This window comes from Panthera leo, chromosome B2 (assembly GCF_018350215.1).
Source record: "Panthera leo isolate Ple1 chromosome B2, P.leo_Ple1_pat1.1, whole genome shotgun sequence".
Classification (NCBI taxonomy): domain Eukaryota; kingdom Metazoa; phylum Chordata; class Mammalia; order Carnivora; family Felidae; genus Panthera; species Panthera leo.
The window spans coordinates 32,674,134-32,693,376 of NC_056683.1; the positions used below are offsets into that span (position 1 = coordinate 32,674,134).

General features: G+C 54.2%; 1 protein-coding gene across 3 annotated transcripts in view; it reads right to left on the minus strand.

Annotated features, from left to right (window-relative positions):
* Positions 1 to 19,243, minus strand: part of GRM4 (glutamate metabotropic receptor 4) — a 115,105-nt gene that overhangs the window by 83,672 nt on the left and 12,190 nt on the right. Inside the window, exon 1 of one of the 3 annotated variants that reach the window (XM_042938489.1) lies at positions 3,795 to 3,860. The exons of the other annotated variants lie outside the window; for them this stretch is intronic. The gene's annotated coding sequence lies outside the window, so the exon portion shown is untranslated. Of the gene's footprint in view, positions 1 to 3,794; positions 3,861 to 19,243 lie in introns of those variants that run through there. 3 annotated transcript variants of the gene reach the window in all.

Genomic DNA, 19,243 nt, shown 5'->3' on the forward strand with positions numbered 1-19,243 from the left:
GCCCTACTAAGAGAGGGCTTTAATTTCATTTGAGTGGGTTTCTGCAGCCTTACCACCCATACCCCAGCCTGAAATTCCCTGCTTCTGGGGCACAGACTCAGGATGAAGACAGAGCTGGCGGATCCTCCAAGAGCTGGCTGGGTCACAAGCTAACTAGGTCACCCACGAGATTTACTTCAACAACCCCCGGACTAGAATATGAGGCCGAGTGAAATCAAAGTGGGCGAGCTGAAAAAGAGCAAGAAATTGCAAACACATGCCGCCAGGAACTGTGGAATGAGCGCAGGCTTCGGGGAAAGGCGGTGCTGCGGGCTCCTGCTGCTTCCTGGACAAGCCTGTCTCCTCACCTGTAGAATTTCCCGGCTGGTCACTTACCTTAGATAATCTATGTGAGGCTCTGACACAGTGCCAGGCACATAAATTCAACCACGGGTGTTATTAAGCACCCACTATGTTCCTGGCCAGGAGGCAGAGCAGTAAAGAAGCGAGACACAATCCTGCCTTGTAGAGCTGACACCTGAATGATGGGTGTTGTTATCCATCAAGATGACGGGCAAGGTAGCATTTGAGATGGACCTAGAAGCCCAGGTGGAATTTCCAAAGCAAAAAAAGATGGCGAGAAGGCATAACCCTTTTGGGGAAATGTTTGGCAGATGCCTCATTAAGCTAATCATTCATGTAGCCAATGAGCCAGCAATTTGTGTGTGTGTGTGCGCGCGCGTGTATGTGGTATGTGTGTTCACATATACGCAAAATGAGTGCTTGTGTCCACTCAAAGACACGTATACAAATATTCAGAGTAGCTTTATTCATAATAGCCAATCACCAGATTCAGCCCAGACGTCCAACGGAAGCAGAGTGGAGATACGTAAATTACGAACCAAGCACACGACGGAATAGTACAGAGCAATGAAAAACAGGAATATAGTCAAGCGCATGGATGAATCTCCCAGATCACGTGAAAGATGCCAGCCACGAAAGGCTTACTGTATGATTCTGTTTATACAAGCTCAAAGCCAGATGCAAATAATCCATGCTGTTAGAAGTCGGGCTAGTGATTAGCCTTGGGGAAGCTAGGATATTGACTAAGAGAGGCTCAAGGGAACGTTCTAGGGTACTGCAAATGTTCTCTGGCTTGATGTTCATACACATAAACGCATTTATAAATGCTCATCAAGTAGTACATCTGAAATGTGTGCACGTTACTACATATAAGTTATACTTCAATTCTTTTTAATGTAGAGGAAAGGAAAGGTGGACAAAGGAAAGACCGGAAAGAGAAACCAGCAGACGGGATCTTGGGAGGCTGAAGGAGAGGAACCGGAGCAGAAGTGGCAGCAGCCAGAGGGAAGGACTGGGGTGCAGGTAGGCCGGATGGCCTGTAGAGACAATGCCACCGTGGGAACCCAGGGGCTGCTACCTCCTTCTCCAGGCACCCCCTGCCATGCGTCCCACCTGTCCACAGCAAATGGTATAGATGAGGTCATTTCCCCTCCCTGCCAAGCCTGGCCCCCTGCCCACCACCTCCCCTTCAGCCACCGCCCTGGATTGGAATCCCTGAGTTTAATTTCTGGAGCACCGGTGGTGGGCCGGTGGGGGGAGGGGGGGGTCTTTCACCCAGGGCAGGAATAAAGTGAAACCACAATCTCTCAGCCCCACACCGGTAGTTCAGCTGAGCATGTCTCTCCAGGCCCCCGTGTCCCACGCCCACAGCATCACTGAGGACACCTGGCTCTGCCTCCCACATTCCACCTGCTATGTCCACCTTCCCGTCCGCCCTTTCAGGGAGCTCACCTGAGCACCTGTCTCTCCCAGGATTACCAGTCCAATTAGGCAGGACCCTCCCACCTCCTGCTTCCCACCTACCCAGAACCCAAGCCTTCACGGTCACATCCCCCCATGGAGGGAGAGTCCACTGCAAATGCCCAGACACGGTGAGGAAGCAGCCCAGAAACTCCACACCCCACCAGCCACCAGAGAGATGTGACACATAAAAGATGATAGGGCCCCCTGATGGGGGGTTGTGTAGCCATCACCCACCATGTTTCAGAGACTATTTAAGGATGGTGGAAAATGCTCCCAACCGCAGCCTGGTGGGCAAAAGCTGGCTACAGAACCACATAGATGTTACGGTCGCAGCGTCATAAATTATACACAGGAAAGGCTAGAAGGAAATACACAAACGTTTCAAGTTTGTCACTCTGGATGGCGGGATGAGTGGGCAATTTTCATTTGCTTCTTTATGCTCTTCTGTTTTCTTCCAGATCTGCAATGAACATGTTGGCTTTTATAACAACACCAACAGGAAGGAGTGGGGGCATAAGCCACACTCACACATAGGGGCCCAAGGCTGACTCTCCCGTGCTCCGTGGGGCAGAGGGAAGACCGACATGCTTCCAGCCTGCAAGTCATCTTCACCACCACCCATGGACTCACACTAAGAGCTGGTGGCCTCAAAGGATCTGCCTGTGACATCCAGGTGTGTGTAGAGGGCAAGCACTGGGCTGGAAGTCTGGGACCCCTGTTCCAAGCCCAGCTCTGATTCTGACTCACTAGGTGGTCTCCCACACAGTAACTTCTCTGAGTCTCATTCTCCTCAAGTAAAGTCAGGGCATCTGTCCGGACCACTTTGTAGGGCCGTCGTGTGGAATGACCAAGAAGCAACTGTGAAAGATCGTCACCTGCCGATTGGTTGTGAGTGACCCTGCCTCCCCTATTCCCATTTATCACTGGGCCCTAAGGCCGTACCACAGTTTCCAAGAAATGCTCAGAAGCTGCCTACAGCAGGTGTCTGAAAGTCCCCAAAATCATGGGCCATACTCCTACGCTGACTCACAAGCTGTACATAAAACATACGTATTTTTAATTAAACTGGAAACCAAACAAAAGCTAAGGAAAACTCCACTTCTTCCTTCAAAACGTTACCAAAGACCACTGTACAGATTGTAGCAAAACCCACTCATCGGACCTCTCATGAAAGGTCATTGGGAAATGAACCTGGGAAAGTTCAGTGTCAAATCAAGTACCAGCTGCCGAACTTCCAGGAGGCTCTGTGCCTGATTCCTTTGAGGAACAGAGATTTTTGTTCTTCACATTGACAGCTTTCTGTTAAAAATATTTTTTGACTCATCCCTCCAGATTCTGTGGGGACCCACAAAAGAAACGGGTGACATCGTCCCTAACCTCAGGGTCTCTCGGTGGAGAGACAAGAGGGAATGAAAGCTCAGGGGCCAGCACTGACTAAGGGAATTGGTCCAGGCGGGGACTGGTTTGGGCGGGAAGGGTCTCAGGGGAGGAGGACATTTGAAGCTGGATGTGCAGAATGGGAAAGAGAGTTTTCAATAAGGGAAGCCACATCTCTTTCAAAGAGAGTTCGGTGAATTATGCAAAATTAATATAATAAATATGTACAATGTGCTCCAGGTGACAAGGCTCTTTGCTCATCTCACTGTGTACCTTGGGGTAGGAGGAAGGAGGCAGCGGATTCCTTGGTGCCTCCGAGGAGGTATTGCATGGAAAATTCACATGGAAAACAAGAACAGTTTCAAGTCCCCCAAAAGAAGAGTTTTGAGGCCCTCCGGGAAGAAGTGGGGAATCTCCTGCCTCACTACCCTCAGAAAGTATTCAGTAAAATTGGATCTGGATGCATCGTGCGGATGGGAAAATGGAGAGGCCAGACAGTCTAAGTGATTTTGCCGAGGGCCCAAGGCTGGTTAGAACAGAAGGGGGGCCCTCCCGGCAGCGGGCAGTGAGAAGTGTTTAAACCGAGATGCGGACGGACGGATGAGCCTTACCTGCGGACCTGGGACAGAAGCACTCCTTGAGGAGCCAGGGAGGCAAGGGACCAGCCAAACTCCACCCCCGAGCCGCTGCAGGACCCAAGGAGTCACCGCCCCTCAGAGCTGCATCTGTTAAATGGACACACAAGGCAGCCATGGGGCCCAAAGACAGGAGAACGTGGGCACAGAAGCAGTTCTGCTGGGAGCAATCACACCTGAATGATGCGGGGGCGGAGGGAAGGGCGGGCAGACAACCGAGCCAGGCCAGCGATGGTCATCCACCTTGCCGGTTCTCAGCACCTTCTCAGAGCATGTGTGGGATGGAGACCCAGGAGCCCAGGGCCTCCGGCTCCCGCTAGACCCCCGCAGAGGCCCGGAGCTGCCCCCTGCCCCTGCCCCTGCCTCCACCCCCACACAGACTCACAGTGAAGTGGGGCCCACTCACTCTTCTGGGCAGCTCTTGCATCAAGGACCGGGGTCCCTGCTCCCCACGATCTGCTGCACAAGGCTGGCGGCACAGGGCCCGGGTCAGCATCAGCCGCAGGGCCTCCTCCCGGCGCCGCCCGGCTGACAGCAGAGGTGGAGACCCAGCCACAGGAAGTGCGGCCCCCACCCCTGGCCGGCAGGAGGGCAAGAGATTACGAATACGCTGGTCCTGTGACCCGGCACTCTGTAGGAATTCTCCCGACAGAGACACGCAACGTGGCCGACGCACGAAGTCAGCCGCACAAGGGGTGTTCTCAAACGCACGAGGTTGGGAAGCACCTGGTGTCTGCCACGAGGAGACTGGGAGCGGGGAGTACTCTGTGGCCGGACAAAGGCCGAGGTCCTTCCTGGCTGATGAGCAATCCCCACGGCCACCAGGCAGGTGCTGCGGCGTGTGAAAAAAGCGGAGGAGAACGTATGCGTGCACACATCCCCACCCCCCACCCCGCACCCCAGATTCAGTGAATGGTCAACGGTGAATGGCGCCCCCGGAGTTTGCAACACCACAGCCCCGAGTCCAGACCACAGCCCTCTTTGGAAGGTCACACGGGGAGCAGCGGCTGCCTCCACGGTAGGGCTGGGGTATGTCCTTTGGTATGTTTGAAAGCCCATAGGAATGTATTACGTGCTTAAAAAATAATGCTGTAAATGGCAATGATAGTGATAATAATATTAACGGTAATACTGTAGGCCTAGGGGGCTCCAGGGCCCCTAGATAAAAGGCACATTCAGAAGAGAGAAGCATCTTTAAAGGAGACCCTCTCAGGCACTTCCACATACAACCCCTCTCTCTGCCTCCCGTCCCTACCCCTCCAGACACCCCTTCCTCTCCCTCCACCCTGCAAAACACTTGAGCGAGAAGGCAGGACTCAGGGCCAGGAGGGCCCAGCGCAGAGGCTGGGGGCTCCCCAGCCCGATGCTGGAGGTGAAAGTAGGGGTTCTGGTGCGGGCTGACGGGCCAGGGCCAGAGCCAGGCCAAGGTGGGCGTGGGGGAGGGGGCTACTCTCCCCTCATTAGGTTTGTTGTACTTTCCTAATTGATTTTGTGTCTGTGTCCCCGGGATACTTAGGACCATCTTAGAAACCACTTAAGCAATTTAAAATAATCAAAGTACTTATAAGGCACTTAACATTTCCTCACACTTCAGGCTTCCCATAAACCCCCTTCCAGCTGCAATCTGAGGCCTCAGTCAGAGGCAACCGCTGCCAGGAGGTAGATGCCTGTGTCACCGGGAGCCTCAGCAGTCCTGAAGCGAGACGGCCAACCCCCACACAAGCACCAGGCTCGCTCCCACTCTCCCTCTCCTCTCTCACCACCAGGCCTTTGGCCTCCTGGGTCCCTCCACCTGGAATGCCCTCCCCCACTGGCCAGCACAGCCCTCCACCTACCTCACTGTATGCTGGCTGTTGAATCTCAGCTAGTTGTCCTCCTACAGGAAGCCTTCCCTGACACCCCACCCCCCAACCGGGCCTCATCCACCTCCATGAAAGCCCTCATCTCACTGTCATGGAATTACTGACCGTTGACTTCTGACATCAGCGTCCTTGGCCCATACTCCAGGTCTCTAAAACATGGCATGGCCTGCACGGGGCAGTCGTCCATCATGCTTGTTGACCAACACAACGAACCCAAAACCGACTTCACAGACAGAGTCAAGGAGGTACATTGCTCCTCTGGATGACACAAGAGCCCGGTCAGGCTGTGGCAACCCTGGGTACACCACAGACCTCAAAAGCACCAAGCCAACCCCCAGAGGAGGCAAGGGCCAACCCTGACTGAGTCCTCACCATTATCATCACCCCCATTTTATAGAGGAGGACACTCAGGCTCAGAGAGATCCAGCAACTTGCTCAAAGTTGCACAGCAAGTGACTGGCAGGTCCAGGCAAGGCACCTCCAAATGTAGGTCCATGAAGCCCCCAGGAGCTTATGAAACAAGACTTCGCACGCAAAGAGTCCCTGTCGCAGGGCCACGTAGGCCCAGGCATCTGGTGAAAACTTGTGTTTTAACAAGCCCCAGGGGGTTCCAATGGGGAGACAGGTTTGGAAACCAGCACCCTGCATCAAAGGTAGAGAGCAACATGGCAGCCTCTGGGGAAGTTCAGGAGGCATATTCTCCATGAGTCTGCAATTCCGCTCCTGAGTGCGACCCACAAGAAAACTCTCCCAAGAACACAAAGAGACACGGGCAAGGATGGTCGGGCAGCACCCCTGGGACGAGCCAGGAAGATCATCAGGGGACTTGCCCAGGTGACCCCAAGAAATGAACGAGTAAATGCACGGGGCGCTGTTCCAGTGAGGAACCACACGACCAAGAAAAGGAACGGGACAAGCTGAGCAAATGCAGCCAGCCCCAGGACACCCAACATGATCCAATTTTTTATCAAGCTTAAAACACACAAAACTAGAGGCACCTGGGTGGCTCAGTCAGTTAAGCGTCCAACTTCAGCTCAGATCATGATCTCAAGGCTCGTGAGTTCGAACCCCACGTTGGGCTCTGTGCTGACAGCTCGGAGCCTGGAGCCTGCTTCAGAGTCTGTGTCTCCCTCTCTCTCTGCCCCTCCCCTACTCATGCTCTGTCTCTCTCACTCTCAAAAATGAATAAAACACACAAAACTATTTTTAAGTGCACAGTCATTAAAAGAACTAAAAACAATCCGCACAGGACAGGGCGGTGGCAGCCTCCAAGGAGGAAGAGGCGGAGCACAAGGACGCTCACACGGGCCCTCTGATGACGTTTACAATGTTTTCTTCCTTAGCATGAAAACAAACATTGATACCAGTAGGGCAAAATATCAATATTTGATCAAGCCAGGTGATGAGTCTAGGACAGTTTATTCGTCTCTATAATTCTCCATGTGCTTGAAGTTTGGAGGGTAATAGAATACATGATGCCTTGTGAGAGTGAGTGAGAGAGAGAGAGAGAGCGAGAGAGAGAGACCCTTTTCTGTCAAGCCCACCTAGAAGATACCACTCATCTTTGATAAAAGGCTCCTTTGTGAAAGCTGTGTGCACCCCATATCCCCATCTCCCCTCAGAACAGACCTGGTCCTGGAAGCCACACCCCTCACACACCCGGCCCCCCAGTCCTAAGCCTCAAATGTCCCCCCTGGTGGGGGAGGGGGGTTGCCACCCAAATTCGTTCCTAAGGGTCCAGCTTTGCCCTCTTCCTGCTGCTCTGACGAGGGGGCCACACTGGACTCCCTGACAGCAATCAGGGCCTGAACTTGGAGGGAGACAGGGAGGCAGCAGCCCTGAACACAAATACCACCCCCCACACACACACACCCTGCAGGACCTCCCACTGAACCACAGCCCCAGGGGCTGGAGAATGAGCTAAGTGTCGCCTCTCTGCTCCTCAGCCCCGGCCAGAGATGCCCAGACACCCAAGGACCCTTAGGGCCCCCCTATGCTCCTGCCCCACATGGGGTGGTGCTCAGCGGGCTCCCTCCCTCTCTCCCTCCAGCATATTTCAGCCCTAATGAGTTTTAAATTCCCCTAGGCCCCCGGGGATGGCTAGAGAGCCGGCAGCCAGGCCGGTCCATCTTCGTGGTACCTGTGCCTCATGCCTCCTGGGTCATCCCAGGGTACTTCTCAGTGGCCCCAGGAAAAACAGAAGCCTGGGGAGGACTCAGGTCCAGGAATGAAGGAACGAAGAAAGAAAGGAACAGGGAGAAGAATATAGCCTCCCCCTCACATGAGCACGCGTTACAACAGCTACTGTTCCTCGAACTGGGCCATGTGCCAATTTTCATTGTCCCGTTTAATACAACCATCCTACCCATCTTATAGATCTGGAAACTGGGCTCAGAGGTCATGTGACCCGCCCAAGGATCACACAGGCAGGAGTGGCAGGGCCAGGATTGGCCCCTTTTGAAACAGCTTCACACCCCTGAGACCAACCCCGTCTGTCCACCACCCGGGGACGCGTGCAGAGCCTGCTCACGGTCACCCCACAGGCGAGGAAAACAGCCCCGAGCAGCATCTGCCCACAGCCAGGCCACATCTTCATTCAAGGGGAAATTTCTGGAGCTATGTTGGGGGGGAGAGGACCATCTGAGAACGGAAAGGGGACCTGGAGGGGTTGGGTGCCCACCAGAAAGTGCTCAGCACATTAGGGTACCAATGGCCCTAATCAAGGTGTGAAGCGGGCAGGTGGCCAGAGTGGCCACGAGGCGGGAGCACACCTGTCCAGAAACAGGTGAGCTTGTGGGCCACTCCTACCTCTTGGCCTTAACCATGGATAAGGCCACCCCACATGACCCAGAGAGAGGCCCAGGCAGAGCCAGAGAGGGTATAAAAGGAGGCAGGAAGGAGAGAGATGGGGGAGAACAGAAGAGGAAAGCAGAGAAACCCACAGAGTCCCAAAGGAGGAGGCAGGGGCTGGGGACCAAGGGGGGCTCTGATTCCCCCGCCTCCCTGCCCCCCAAAACGTGGCTCCAGGATACAACTCTCCACGGCAGCCCAGAGCCTGGAGGCGGGGGCATGCATCTCCTCACCTCACCCCAGCCCGGGCACCCAAGTAAGTGGCAAGCGTAAAGGTCAATTGGAATATAAAGCAGAATGTGCCGCCTTTTCATTTCCAACATGTCTGGGTCATAAAAATGCAAGTTTAATAAACTGGGAGGAAGTGGAAAAGCACACAGCTCATTTAGGACTAGGCAGGGGGAGGTACTATGAGCTTAACCCTCTGACAGAGACAGGCGGAGGCATGGGCCACACCCCTGCCCCAGGCACAGCTCCCACACAGGGGTTGCTTTGGGGGGGGGGGGGGGAGTTGCGGGGTTGCTCAGTTTTCCCAAGGCTGACAGACAGGGCCAGGGGCACTGAGGGCAAGGGGAAGACCCAGGCCCAGGTCCCTGGGTCCCAGGGAGGCCCAGTCCTGCCCTCCACAAGCCCATGGACGTCAGGAAGGCCCACAAGAGCCACACAAAGGACCCCACGTACCCCAGGAACAGCTCAGCCCTTCACGGGTCAGGAGAGTCTTGGAGTTTGAGTCAGGGTTTGAAGAAGGAGTCTGACTCTGCCAGTCGGGCATCAGGAAGGAAGTTCCAGGAGGAGCACACGGCCAGGAAAATCCCCGAGGCAGGTTTTGGAAAGCATAGCACACACTCAGAATATGCAGGGTCGAGGCAGGCTGGACTACACTGGAGAGGCCACGAGAAAGGCCACTGGGGCCATGGCAATACCGCGGTAATCTGACCGCTGGGGAGTAGGCTCAGTGCTCCTACTCCAGGAGAGGCCACCAGGTAGAGGAGTGGGCTTGGCCCACCTGATCCGATGCCCTCATTTTACAGAACAGCCGACCCACCCAAGGTCACAGCGCGTTGTCAGCAGAGCCAGAACCAGAACACAGGTCCCTGAGCTATGGGAGGCTTCAGTGGTAAGGGGACCCACAGCCCTCCCCTGAGTGGAGAGCCAGAGATCACCCAGCATCCCCCACACCTCACAGTGAGTGCCTGGAGAGCCCCAGGACCAACACACTGGGGGGAACTCAGCTACACTCACCCATCATCCCTCTGCCAAAAGCCAGTGATCTGCCCCTCCATATTGCCCAGCTCCCCAGCCTGCATGGCTCAGATCACTCCCCCTCCCCCCTTGAGCCCCCCTTCAATGCTCTGCCTGCACGTGATGAGGACTAACATTACTGAGCCCTACGGTGCACCCACACCACCAGCTCCTCACTACATTATCCTACATCCTTACCCTGAGAGGTACACGTGATTCTACCCATTTCACAGATGAGATGAGCAAGGTCCAGACAGGGTGAGGGATCTGGGGCCAAGATCTGAGCCACCTACCATGTGGCCGCCTCCAAAGCCAGTGAGTGCTCTGGGCTGCCCGCCGCAACCAGGCACTCGGCCGATATCCCCAGTCTACATGCCAGGTGCTGGTCTGAGCACTTTCCGTGTATTCACTTAATCTTTACCGTGCCCTGTGAGGTGGGGAGCATTTTACAGACAAGGAAACTGAGGCACAGAGAGGTACTCCCAGGTGATAAATGGCAGAGCAGGGGTTTGAGGCCAGGCCATCTGGCCCCAGAGCCCATGCCTTAACCATCGCATGCTACTGCCTCTTGGGGCTCCCCATCTGGCTGGCCCTGCCTCGCTCCTGTCTCGAGCTCTCCTTCCTCAGGCCAGGGAGACGGGGTGGAAGAGGGACAAGGGGCCAGGGGTGGGAGGAGGCCAGCAGAGTGGGAGCGGAGGGAAAGAGTGAGCCTCTCCCACAGGCTCCACCCTTATATCTCCTCCCCCACCCACCCATCACCTCTGTGGTTTCACGAGGACTGTTCAGGGACCATTTGCATATTTAACAGGTGAGGAAACTGAGGTCCTGAGAGGCCCAGTGATTGCCCAAGGTCCCCAGACTCCTGCTGACCCCTCCCCCCCACAACACCCTTGGCAGCAACAAGGGTCAGGATGTAGGTTTGGGCACTCCCTTGGTCCCCCTCTCCCATCCCCAGAGCTGTCTTGGTCCTCCCTCTTGAGTCCCTAGGTCAACAATCAAGCAAAGTCCTGCCCCAGGGCCTTTGTATTTGCTGTTCTCTCTACCTAGAACACTCTCCAGATATCCAATGGGCAAGTCCCTTTGCTCTATTTGAGCTTGTGTAGAAATAATCCTTCTTCAGTGAAGCCATCCCCAACCATCCTGTCTACATTGGCACCCCTCCGCCATGCCTCAGCTTTGTTCTGCAGGGAACTGCCCCCCCCCCATTAGGTATTATACAGTTTACCTGTTCACTGCCTGCTCTCCCCCTCTAACATAGAAGCCCACCGGGACAAGGCCTTACTCCGTTTCGTTTCCTGCTTTACAAAGTTGCTTAGAGCGGTGGTTCTCCACCTGGGCCGGCACATGGATATCACCTGGGGAACCCAAGCCCCATCTCAGACCAATTAATCTGAATTCCTGGGGTGGGGCTTGGGTACTAGGATTTTTTTAAACTCCCTGGGTGATTCCAAGGTGCAGCCAGATGGAGAACACTCCTCTAGCCGTGCTAGGCACAGAGAAGATGTTCGATATGGAGTCCGTGAGTGGAATGAGTGAATGAATTCTTGCCCCGGGGCCCTGTCATCTCCAACCTGGACTCCAGGAGCGCACCAGGCCTCCCTCCAGGGCATTTCTGGGAAGTTGCCCCAGAGGCCCCTCTGCCTCCTTGAAATTTCACAATCATGAGTCTGTTTGCCAATCCAGTCACCAGAGCTGAACCCAGGCTTCCAGCCCCAAACCTCCTGTATTCAGAGCTGGGTCTGCAACCCCAGGGTGCACCTGCGAGGCAGCTGGCTTGAGAGGGCTGCAGCGGGGGCAGGGTCCTCCCTGGAGAGCCTGGTGGGATGGGAATACTAGGCCGACTCAGACCACACGGTCTGGTGGCCAACCAAGCCTCCTGGCAGGTGTCCAACCACAGGCCCGGCCCCCAGGCCTCATCCGCCTGCTGGAGCTTGAGGAATCCGATGCTCTAGTAAACTCCCCAGGTGACTGTGATGAGGTGCCAGGCTTGAGAACCACCAAGGCAACGCAACGTCTCCCCCAGCAGCCCTACCCACCCATCCTTCCCCCCGCCTTGCATCCCCGGTATCCGACTATATTGGGGGGGGGGGGGCACCGCTCCACTGTGGACAGTAACCAGGTGGTTGGGACAGAGCACAGAGGACAGAGAGAACAGCCAGTGGAGTGGTCAGTGGGGGGCTCTGAGCCCAGTGCCACATTCCCCCCCCCCCCCCCCCACTGCACCTCCCTCCCCTCTCTCTGCAGGCTCCAGCCTGACCCTGACGTCTTGACGTCCCCCTTCCCGGGCTCTCACCAGAGGGACACCTGGTGCTTGGGGGAAAGAGGGACGCTGTAAAAGCATGGGCTATGCACTTCTCACCCGAGAACAGCCCCTGAGAGTCACCCTCAGCAAGACCTACTTCCCCCACCTCTTCCCTTCCTCCCCCACCCCTTCGGCCGCCTAGCCCCTCACAAACGCTATCAAAACTATTCTACCAATATCAAAACTGTTCCGGTAACACCCGCGTCCCCAAAGCACCTACGAAGGGTTTTGCCCACATTATCACCTCTGCCGGGTGAGTGCCATCGTGTCCGCGCTGCAGATGATCCACTGAGTCTCAGAAAAGCCACGCAGTATTAGGCCAGGTCTCAAACCCGAGTCTATCGGATGGCCAAGAGTTAGGAGAGCAGAGTGGCAAAATGGGTAGATTCGGGGCCGCACAGTTTGCATGCTGGCTCCGCCACGCTAGCTGTGGGACCTTGGTCAAGTTGCTTGGCTTCTCTGTGCCTCAGTTGCCCACTTGTACAATGGGGATAACAACTGCCCACCGCGGGCTGCCGTGAGGGTTGAGACGAACCCTGGCACAGGATATGTGTCGTGCAAACGTAGTGATAATTCCACCTCAGACACCTCTTCTGGAGGGTCCCTCATTCACCCCCAAATATCTATTGAGGAAGCTTTGTTGGGACAAATCTCTAATAACAGCCTAAAATGGTGCATGGGGTTACCCTCGAACAGGGAAAAAGGTGTAGGTGAAGGGAATTCCAATTCCGTAAGTCAGGGAGGCGCTGGAGGTGTTTGGGAGGGTGGAAACACATCCAAGTGGTCCTGGAGTTCACCAGAGTGATGGGCACTGGTTGGCACTGGTTTGACCCAATGGTTCGATGGGCCGGGCTGCACTCATCCCCACGGCCAGGGGCGTCTGCAGGGTGGTGCAGACCATGGCATCCCTGCTGGTATCAAAGAGTTTGGGGGGACATGGGGGAGCAGACGCTTCACTCTCCATGACACCATTCAGCCAAGACTCCTGAGAGCCTACTGCGGGCCTGGCACCAGCCGGGGGTCCTACGGGTGCTGCTGAGGGTCAACTGGTCTCATCTGCTCAGTCCCTAGGCGGTAGTTCAAGAGTAGCCCTATACCTGGCTGGCTGGGTCGGTAGAGTGTGCAACTCTTGATCTCAGTGTTGTGAGTTCGAGCCCCATGTTGGGTACAGAGATTACTTAAAAAATAAAATCTTTTTGGGGCCCCTGGCCGGCTCAGTCGGTTAAGCATCCGACTTCGGCTCAGGTCATGATCTCGCGGTTCGTGAGTTCGAGCCCCACGTCGGGCTCTGTGCTCACAGCTCAGAGCCTGGAGCCTGTTTTGGATTCTGTGTCTCCCTCTCTCTGCCCCTTCCCCAGCTCACACTCTGTCTCTCTGTCTCCAAAAGAAATAAACATTAAAAAAAATAAAATCTTTTTTTAAAAAAAGTATCCCTGTAGGGCACCTGGGTGGCTCAGTCAGTTAAGCATCTGATTTCAGCTCAGGTCATGATCTCACAGTTTGTGAATTCGAGCCCCACTTCAGATGAGCCCCACTTCTCTCTCTCTCTGCCCCTCATGGGATTTTTCTCTCTCTCTGCCCCTTGCTCACTTGCACCGCAGCCCCCCTCAAAAAATAAATAAATAAATAGATAAAAATTTTAAAAATAGCCCTAGACAATACACAAATGTAGGTCTTATGTATACCCACAAAACTTCATCGCTGGGCACTGAAATTTGAATTTCATGTGATCTTCCTGTGTTGTGGATATATTATTCTTTTGATTCTTTTTCTTCAACCACTTAAATACCAAGACCATTCTTAGTTCGTGGGCCATACAAAAACAAGTGGTGGGCCAGATTTGGCTCATGGGCCATAGTTTGCTAACCCCTAGTCTAGAGGGGGAAGCCAGCGGCAAAATGGAAAACAAGCAAATATGGGCATAAGTACAAACTGTGATGAGTGCCATAAAGGGAAAGATGAGGAAACAAGATAGAATAACTGGGGCGGGGGGGAGAGGCAGAGGGGAGGGAGTCCATTTAAGCTTAAGGTTGAATGAGAAGGATCTAGCCTCATAGAGTCAGGAGAAAACATTCCATACAGAGGGGAACGCAGGTGCAAAGGCCCTGTGGTGGGGAAAATAGCACAGTGTCATGACGGACCATAAGGAAAATAGAGTGACTGTGTGGATTGCACCCAGGAGACACAACAGACGTGGTTGGGCACCAAGTAGCACAGAGCTTCTGAGACAGGCAAGGGTTTGGAAGTTTGCATTTTAATCTAAAAGCAATCAAAGGTTTAACAGAGGTGAGTAGATTCAATTCGGCTTTTAGAAAGATCTCCCTGGCCACTGAGCAGAAGTCTGGCTGTGGTAGGCCCATTTAGAAGCAGGGGGAAAAAAAAGAAGCAGGCGGAAGAAGAGAAGGTTTCTGCAATGGTCTGGATGAGAGGCCCCAGAGGTGGGAGGCCCCAGAGGACACATTCTGAAAGGAAAGCCTGTAGGGTTTCCTTGTAGAAAAAGCATGGTCAAAACTGTTGCCAGGTTTTTGGCTTGGGTGCTGGAAGGATGAAGTGGTCTTCAAGGGAGAAGGGCATGCTGCAGGGGCGGGGGGGGGGGGGGAGGGGGCGGTGTAGATGGACTCTCTCCAAAGCTCCTCCTGGTTGTGCAATGAAAACACTTTGAAGACACAAAGCCATATCCTCAACAGAACATCTTGCGTTATCTAAGCCACAAAGTCTCCCCAGGAGTCCTGGGCCAGGCGCGGAGGAGCTTAGACAAGCCAAGCACCAAGCAGGCAGCTTTCTCCAGAAACAAGCCACAAACCGTTATAGCACTTACAGCCCCACGTGGGTCAAGAGCATCACACAGCCAGGCGGGGGGGGGGGGGGGGGGGGGGGGGGAGTGCCCAGAAGGGCTAGTATGCCTCACCACTGGCCCCGGGCCGGCCTCTCTCAGGAACCTGGGGCACCTGCCCACCTCCACCCTCTCCCCTGCTCACCAGTGTCCCCTCCACCCCCTTTCCTGCCTTCCCCCTTCTGCCCTCCCTCCACTCCGCCCAGCTTTTTCCTCCCACATGCCACTGTTGTGACAGCGAAACAAAGCTCGTTATCTGAAAGTTGAGTTGGCTGCTCAGTCTTCAGGAAGACACAAGAGGCCCAGCAGATGGTGGGGCCTCTCCAGGATCGGCCTCAAAGGTCACCGTCTGTCACTGCCCACCCGCTCCAGCCTCTTCCACATCAATGGAGTCTCTCGTGCTGGTTTCAGGTCCAGCCACAAGCTGTGCAATGACATTTCCTGTGGGCTGACTGTGTGCCAGGCACCGTGCTAGGCCCTCCCTGGACATTAACTCCTAATTCTCTCACCTGGCCTAGGAGACCATTATCATCCCCATTTAACAAGCGAGGAAATACACAGAGGCACAAACAAGCTAAACAATTAGCCAAGGTGGCAAGGACTGGCTAGCCTCCCCTTCTTCAAGCCTCAGCTTTTTTGCCTGCTGCAAATGAGGGAGGGACTCTGTGCAATGACTTCTGGATCCTTCTAGCCCTCACAAGTCTGCGATTTGAAAACTGCTTTCTTCCGAAGGCACTTAACATGTTCCTTCTCCCCCCAACAACGGCTGCTCTCAAGAAAAGATCTTATTGGCTTATTCACACTTCGGTGCAAATGCCCTATATGGTGAGTGAACTCTGGGGGCATGAAGATTCAAACCCAGGCCTAACTGGCGCCCAAACCTGGGCTGTCCCAACATAGCACTACATAGGCCACATCCTCAGGCTTTAGGATGTCTTCCAAAAGGTATGCTTTACACCTATCAGTATTCCCTGTCTCCGGAAGAGAGCCAAAACGAGGATGAAGGGACAGGAAGTAAGGGATATAAGCTATCAAGTCAGATCCAAGACTACTCAGAGTCAGGGCTTCTGGTCCCCACAAAGGCCTGAGTCTCACTTCCAACCCAGTTTATTTGGACAGGCAGTCTGGAAGGAGTCAGGCCTGGGAGCTGGGGACTTGCCTTCTAGCTCCGCCCTGTCACTTAACAGGGGTCAGATTCCACCTCTATACGAAGGGGAGTTGGCCCTTCCAGCTCCAGTAGCTGGGAGGTTTGCTCACCCCCTGGCCCCGACTGCACCCCATTAGCTTTTCGCCAGGCAGGAAATCACCTCTAGTGTCCCCAAGCCCAGAGCTCCTCTCTGAACTGTGCACAGGAAATTCACCTCTTAGAGGAAGGGGAGCTATAATCACAGACTCTGGTGGAAGCTCCCAGCAGGCCCCACTTATTGGCCTTGGCAGAGCAGGGCTGCAGTGGTGCCCTTTGAAATAGACACCTGACACAGCTGCTGTCCCTGCCTGGGTGCCCCTCCCTCATGCTCGCCAGCCTGGGGCCTCCGCTCCCTTTGCCTCTGTAAATGGTTTCTAAGTTTCTCACCCAGCCTCTCATTTCTATCAGTTTAATTATTGAGGAGCCCTCTTGTCGCCAGCCTGGAACATTAACGCTGTTAAAAGGAACCCAGGGAATGCAGACCACAGATGACTGACTCCTTCTGGCTCAGTCCCCATCTCCGTGCCCTCCCCCTCCCTTCCCTTTCCCAACATGTCCCCTCTGTCCCCCATTCCTTCTCTCCTCCCAGGTCTCTACCCCCGCCCCTGTCCGGTCTCTCTTTCTGAGCAGCTAGGGAGACTCCTGACCGTCTGCCCCAACCCATTCATCTCTCTGTAATTGGAGGAGGCACAGATAAAACTGAGGCCTGGGCCATGTTCACAGGTGACCAGATGGGCAGGGAAAATGAAACACTTGTGAGCCCCTGGCTGGTGATGCACTTTGGCCCAGGCACCCTCACCCCACCAGAGACCTTTCTCCAACCAAAGAGGGGTGAGCACAGAGGTCACAGCGCATTCCCATGTGGGGTCACTGGATGCCTCATCCCAAAATATCCATGTTTCCAAGAACATGCTCACCATTCTTGGAGCCTTTACCCTGTGTCACGTGACACCTCTCCACTCCTTTGATCCTCTCTACCTCCCTATAAAGTGGGCACTGGCTTGCTCCTGGGAGATGGCAGGGAGGCACTCACCAAGGTCATAGCCCCCAGGGCCCCATCAGGCTGTTTTCTAAAACATCCAGAGTAGGGGCGCCTGGATGGCTCAGTCGGTTGAGCATCCGACTTCAGCTCAGATCATGATCTCATGGATCATGGATTCGAACCCTGTGTTAGGGTCTGTGCTGACAGCTCAGAGCCTGCAGCCTGCTTCTGATTCTGTGTCTCCCTCTCTCTCTGCCCCTCCGCCACTCACACTCTGTCTCCGTCTCTCAAAAATAAACATTAAAAAAAATTAAAACATCCAGAGTCACCAAAAGTGTTTAATAAAAAGCTCCAATAAGGAAACTGCAGCAGCCCCATCTGTGGTCTGGCCTTCTCCAAGGCTGGGGGTCTAGACCCCATCCAGACAGACTGACAAGGAGTCTGGGGCTTGTCCCCTCTGCTGATGGCCAAAGTAGCCTCACCTCTCAGGCCTGGGGCAGGCAGGCTGAAGTGATGACTCAGCTAGCCCAAGGCATCACCATCATCAGGCCCTGGCCTGAGCAGCTGAGCCCGGCTTCCTCCTCCGCTCTGGGTCTCCACTCCTCAATGCAAAACAGGGCAGGTGGGAAGGCTGGACCAGGCTACCCATTCCCAAACCATCTACCAGGAATGACCTCAGGCAGCACAGCCCCCCAGAGGTTGTTCAGATTATCTATTGCAAAGTTTCCTTCATCTTAATTCTGCATTCTTCATAATGCATCCATTTGTTGGAAAATTAAGATAGTGTTCCTAGACAGTGTTTCATAAAACCACCAAGTAAAACCAACACTCCAGAAAGAAGGCCTATAGGTGAGACAGCACAGCACATGGCCCCACAAAGTTCCAACCCCCACTCCACACTGTGACGGGACAACTCTAGCTTCCTTTCTTTACCACTCATCCCCACCCCCATCCCCAACATGGTGACCTTCCACACCATTCACCCCCACTTCTATCCACGCTCCCCAAAATGCCCCCAAGTACGGATGCATCATGGGACTGGGCGAATGGACTCCAGAAAAGGTCCAGGTGAGAGAGCTTCAGCCTCAGACTTCCCACTCTGCATGGGCCCAGACAGCCTCTCTCAGCCCACTGCACCTAACTCTGGAGACTCTGAGGAGAGAAGGGGCCATCTCCAAAGGCTGAGAGCCTAACACCAGGGTGAAGGAGGGACCCAGCAGCTTCCTCTGGGCTTTTCTTCCTCCTCTTTCCTCACATTCTCCCTCCCTCTCTCTCTCCCTCCTCCCCCCCACTTACACACACACACACACACACACACACACACACACACGCAGTCGCACACACACACACAAACACACAGAGCAAACAAGGCAGGCTCCGAGAGCAGAGCGGCTCATAATTATTGGTAAAATGCTGGTAATGTTTTTCTCTCTACCCGGTAGCTTTCAGTTGTTTTAGCAGCTTAGCGAAGCACTTGGCTCCAATTGAATTGCAAATCAGCAGCTCTTGCCCCAGGAAGAGAGGAAGGGAGGTAGCAAGGAGGGGGCAGGGAAGGATTCCAGAAGGAAAGGGAGAAAGGTGTGCAAGGAAGAAGGGCAGGAGGAAGGAAATGAGCAAGGGAAGCCTAGTTCGGGGCCAAGGGCAACAGAAACAGAGACTGCCTGCTCCTTCCAGGCCCTTTCCCTGTCCTCATCCATTCTCTATGGGTTCCGTAGCCCAATGCCCCATCCAAAATATCAAGACACATTTTCTAACCATTATCTTGGGGTGGAGTAGGAGGGCCACACAGGGCTCTCTCAGCTACTAGAAGAAAAACATATCTTTCTTGGGAATTGCAATTATTTGAAAACAATGTCAAAACAAAAGTCTTGCTTTTTCTCCCTGGCAATCTCCAACATTTGTATTTCGATTCTATCTATCTCTCTCTCTATCTTTTACTCTCTTTACCTTTCTATCTACCTATATTTCCATGTATCCATCTTTCTGTCTTTATATATACATACATGTGTCCTCCTAGCTCCTCCTCCCTTCTGTTGTTCAGCACTTCCTTTTCCCCTCTTGGTTCAGCATTCCCCACTGAGGAGTACAGTTGATCAGGCCGCGTGTGCTGTTTCAGCACCATGGTCAGCACCACAGCGCTGGGTCCCTCCCTGACACCTCCACTCTGC